The sequence below is a fragment of the Panthera onca genome, chromosome B2 (assembly GCF_046562875.1).
Source record: "Panthera onca isolate mPanOnc1 chromosome B2, mPanOnc1 haplotype 2, whole genome shotgun sequence".
Classification (NCBI taxonomy): domain Eukaryota; kingdom Metazoa; phylum Chordata; class Mammalia; order Carnivora; family Felidae; genus Panthera; species Panthera onca.
Window position 1 is genome coordinate 82,096,096 of NC_138343.1, and position 6,000 is coordinate 82,102,095.

Here is a 6,000-nt window from a genome sequence, read left to right on the forward strand (position 1 = left end):
ATTGTGATTTACATTAAGAAATAATATATTTGGCCTTTGCTCTGTTGTTTCTGGCACAGAGCTCCTAAAGCCCTTGGATTTCTTAAGTGATGAGAACCACAAAGGTTCTTTTGTTATGTTAATGAGATGACTTTTGGAAAGCTCCTGGGTAACTTGAGGATAGGGACTGGTTGGGGGGGGGGGGGGGGAAGGAAGTGACCATGTGATTACAGGGTTGGAAACTTTAGTCCCACCCCTGACCTCCAGGGATGGCAGAGGGACTGGAGATGGAGTATAATCACTAATGGCCAACGATTTGATCAATCATGCATACATAAGGAAGCCTCCATCGAAACCAAGAAGGTTAGGGTTCAGAGAGCTTCCAAATTGATGACCGCATGTTGGTGCTGGGAGCCTGGTGTACTCAGAGAGCAAGGAAGCCACTTCCCCTTTCCCCATCCCTTGCCCTAAGTATTTCTAACATCTGGCTGTTCCTGAGTTGTATCTGCTTATAATACAATGGTAATCTAGTAAGTAAAATGTTTCTCTGAGTTCTGTGAGCCATTCTATCAAATTAATCAAACCCATGGAGGGGGTATTTAGAACCTCCCATCTGTAGCTGGTGGTGAGACGCACAAGTGACAACCTGGACTTGTGATTGCTGTCTGAATTATGGGAGTGGGGAGCAGTCTCACAGGACTGCAGTGAATCTTGTAGGGGAATCTGATGCTATTTCTGGATAGTGTCAGAATTGAGTTGAATTGTATGACACCCAGCTGATGTCGCAGAATTATTTGTTACTGTGAGGGGAAAAAACCTTGACATTGGAGCTGGAATTGGTGATCAGAATAATAGTCCTCATGACTATTTTTCTTACCTCTCAAATTATTCTTGTTGAAATGCCTGAATGAGCAATGCAGCTTTCTTAAAGTAAATAATTCCTTCCAATCTTTGTGTTATTTTGCCGACAAGAGGCTAGTGTTCTAATGGTCTTCTGACTATGGGCTAACAAATCTTAGTCCACAATGCTAGTCTTAAATTATTGCCCTGTTGATATTTAAAAGGAGCTGATATTTCAGACATAGAAAAACCAGTTACTTTGTTTGCCTAATTATAAAGAGGTTTACTGTATAAACTAATTATTTATGCTTTAAGGCCAGCGTGGTGATTCTTCATAGGGTCTGAATAGTTCCTTTGGGACTAGTAAGTATTAACATATCTTCAAAAGTTTTCTAAACCATCAAAAAACATTGGCACTCAAAAAATCTGTCTCATTATTTTTCCAAATACGGAATATGCAACCCCCCTGCATTTTCCCATGTACTGTAGCTATTTTCCACATGTGTGTGTGTTTAATTTGCTTGAAGAGTAAATAAACTTCTTCTGTGTTTCCTTTAAAGATGGAATCATGACTGCTATGACCATTCAAAGGTTCTCTCAACCACTGCCTAAGGCACAAATGTCCCAAAGCCCTTCGATCCCCAGATTGTCAATACATTAGATCTAGTCACAGTGAAGAATCCACAAGGCTCATCCTGTGGCCTGATTTTCACTAAGGGCAAAGAGCAGGTGCAGGGCTACATTTCTGACTGCTTGGCACCTTGTTATTATTTTTATGAATAGTCAGTGCATCAGGAGCTCTACAGGGATCCAAGCCTTTCCTTGAGCCCAATCAAAAGATTAGTGTGATTCAGGCAGAGATTGAATCTGCGTGGAAAATTGTCCATGCTGAGTTCTATTAGAAGGCGCTGCGGAGTGAGATTTGTTACTAATCACAAGGCAAAATTACAGTCTCTTGAAATGAGAATCCAGTAAACAAAATAATAAAAGTCATTTTAATTATTAAATGACAGTGTTACAAATTATATGCCATTTATCAGTGGCATAATGAAATACAGTAAATAGAAAAAAATCCATATGGTCTGTTCACTATAATTTAATTTTGCCTGATGTATTATTTTAATGATTTTTAAAATGTGACTAATTAACAAGCTGCTAATCCTCCTCAGAAACCAATATCTATATTTTGATACAGATGCACCATTTTTATTAACCAGTGCTTGATGTTGACGGAAGACACTGAAAACTCTGGAAGGTCTTCTTAACACAGTCCAAGTTATCGGTTCCTAATGATGCTAAGTGATGAATTGCTTCAATTTTAATAGTACAATCAGGGCTTAGTGTTTCCATTATCCTTGCCAACACACTTCCCATCCATGCTATTGTTGTGCTGATTAGCCAGCATTATTTGTAAAGACTTTGTAAATTGTAAATCGGAGATAACAGGTGATTCTTTCTTGTTATTTGAAAACCAAACATGTTTGATAATTTTTCAAGTTTGCAGAAACTATTTAAATGTCAATATCATTTTACCAAAAGAATGATGAGCAGTTCCACTCAGTAAAATTGGATGCAGAAATGGCTCTTGAGAACTGACCAAGTGTAAATATTACGTGGTACTTGCTATTTGTGGTTAAAATCTGTTTAGTTTAAAATTGTATCTATTATCTATCTATCCATCTATCTATCTAACATCGTCTATCTGTCTTGTTAGGCTCTGGAAATAAAAACTTCCAACGTGTATGTAAATTTTCAGGAAATAGATTGTAATTAAAAGTGTAAAATGACCTTTTGGTGATTAGTATTTGTTATCTTCATGCTTTCTGTGGCACACAGAAGAGGGTCATCAGAAACATACCTCATGTTTCCAAGGCTTTAGTGTTTAACCAAAACACCCCTTACATTAAATACACCCTATTCTCCTCTTCATATTTTAATAAACACATATTAAATGCCTAGCACATGGTGGGCTAAAGTCATTTCTACAAGATGAAAATGCTCAATAAATACCCAGAGAAATACTCCAAAGAAATCTGGTTTTTCATTACAACAGAAAGATTCCTTGTCCTAAAGAAAATCATTTTAGTAAGAAATGTTCTAACACTATGCATTTTATTAGATAATCCAAGAGATTAATTCAGTACCTTCTCACTGCAGGATGTTTTAGAATAGATACTCAGGGAAGAGTGTCAAGTGGTAATTGTTATCCTCTCCTGAATCCCCATAAAGTGCAACATTCCATTGTCAATCTAAGACATCTATTTTTGGTGGGGATAATATTTCATTGGTGTTGCTCAGTGTTAAGGCAGACTGACAAGTAGAAGTTCTTTTTTTTTTTTTCTTTCTTTTGTGTTTCTATATCCTAAGAAGACAGCTGATGATTTTTTTTTTCCTGTTGAAAACTCTTAAGAAAAGTATGCTGAACAGGGAATTGAACCGAATTAAGTAATGGGGAGATGTTTATAAAGAAAATGCAGTATTACTGTCCCATTATTTAGAATGTTCAAAGCACATTTTAGAGTTGTTGGAATCTTCTTGTAATCAAGGCACACAATGGAATTAACATAACTGATTCACCAAATAAAGTCCCTCTTGCTTTTCTTTTACACAAGAAAGGGGAAAAAATGCTCTAGGCTCCAGAAGTAAGGCTGAGATACAATACTGTGAGAAAGGAAGATGTTGAAGTGAGAAAAATGGAAAGCAGAATGCAGAAGGGGAAGGAGGAGAAAAGATGACATGATTACTGCAAGTTATGTGTAAATTAAAACAAAATTTCTGCAAACTGACACTTAAGAAAAAATGTACAAGTTACACACTGGCAATGAAAAACTGGCAGGGCCCAGAAATACTGGCTGTTATTAGGTCATAATAAAGGATTTTATCCAGATTGTTTTTATATTTGCTTCAAATAAAATTTAGAATCGTTTATTTTTGCAGTTCTGTCACCGAAAATATGCACGCAAACGATTTCAGTGGAAGTGTGAGCTACTTTTTATTTATTTCTTTTTGAAAAATCAGCATTATCACTAGTTCTTTTACTTTGTTGAATAGCCTATAAGAGAATTCATGAAAACTGTTTTCTCAAATCATTCTAAAGATACTTTTATATGTATTAGCTTATACTTTGCCTTTTAATTTTTTTAATTAATTAGTTAATTTTTGAGAGAGAGATTTTGTGAATGGGCAAGGGGCAGAGAAAGAGGGAGACAGAGAATCTGAAGCAGACTCCAGGCTCTGAGCTGTCAACACAGAGCCCTATGCAGGGCTTGAACCCACAAACCTTAAGATCATGACCTGAGTCAAAGTTGGACGCTTAACAGACTGAGCCACCCAGGCGCCCCTATACTTTTAAAACTCATATCCAAACTACAGGAGTTTAAATTTCTTTATGGCATTTTATATTTATATAAATATAATGTCTGTGGTTCTATGTGAATATGTATCTTTGGATATTTTTCTCAAGGAAGCTTTTTTTTGTAAGTCTCTTGTCTTTTATAAAATTCCTTTTGCATTCTCCTTATAACACCTGGAAAAAAAAGCTCTTAAAGAAGTATGATATTTCAATTACTTTAAGTACATACAACTTAGATAATGTGAACACGCGCTGAGATGGCCCCTAACTTGAACTACAGGGTTCTAGCACTGTATGTGAATTGCCCAGAAGGTAATTGCCATACCATTTTGCGGACACCAAGAATTTACATAACTTGTCCAGGTCTCATTGCTGGTAACTACGCTGGCACAAAAGTAGTTGTTGTTTTTGGTGTTTGTTTGTTTTTGTTTTTAAGATCTGCTGAAGTATAATTGACATAAAATAAACTGCACATAGTTAAAAGGTACAATTTGATAAATTTTGACAAATGAATGTATCTGGGAAGATAATGCCAGTTTCCACCAGTCCCAAAAGTTTCCAACCCTATCTGATTGTAATCCTTTCCTTCTACTCCTCATGAACCCCTCCCCAACTTCTGTGCCCACGTAATATCATTCACTTACTGTCATAATAAATCTGTTTCTGCTTTCTAGAACTCTACATAAATGGAATCAAAAAGTGTGTACCTTTGATCTTGCTTCTTTTATTTAGCATAACTATTTTGGATTTATCCATGATGTTGTATTAATTGTTCATTTATTTATATTTATGAGTAGTATACTCCAGTGTTATTGTACCCATTTGTTTGTTGATAGTATTTGGGGGTTTCCAGTTTTTCGCTAATAAAAATAAAACTGCTTAAGCATTCTCATACAAGTCTTTTTTATGAACACATGATTTTATTTTTTTGAGCAAATACTTAGAAGGCAACAGCTGGATCATACGGTAGGGGCATATTTAACATTCTAAGAATCTGTCAAATTGTTTACAAAAGTGGTTGTACCATTTTACTCTTCTTACCAGCATTACATGAAAGGTCCCGTTCTTTTACTAACACTAGATATGGTAGTCTTCTTACTTTTAGCTATTCTACTAGATACTCATAATATCTCACTATGGTTTTACTAGCATTTAATAGTGAGTGATAGGGGCGCCTGGGTGGCTCAGTCGGTTGAGCAACCGACTTGGGTTCAGGTCATGATCTCACAGTTCGTTGAGTTCGAGCCCCACGCCAGGCTCTGTGCTGATGTCTCAGAGCCTGTATCCTGCTTCTGATTCTGTGTCACCCTTACTCTCTGCCCCTCCCCCACTCAAGCTCTGTCTCTCTGTCTCAGAAATAAATAAACATTAAAAAAAATAGTGAGTGATAATGCTATACACTGTTTCACATGCTCTTCTGTCAATATTACTTCTTTGGTGAAGTGCCCGGATCTTTACCTTTGCCCTCTTTTTTTTGGATGCATGTTTTTGTAATTTTGAGTTTTGAGAGTTCTTTATAGATTCTGATATCCCAATTCGTCCTCAGATACATGGTTTTCAAATATTTTCTCCCAGTCACTACGGTTTTGATTTTCACTTTATTAACAGTGTGTTTCAAAGTGTAGACATTTTTTCCTTTCAATGAAGCCAATTTATCAATTAATTCTTTTATAGATTATTCTTTGGTGTCATATATAAGAAGTCTTTGCTGAAGCTAAGGTCCTAAGTCTTTCTCATATGGTTTTATTTTAAAGTTTTATAGTTTCATGTTTTATATTTAGGTCTAAGACACATTTTGAGCCAATTTTTGTATGCAGTATATGTGGATA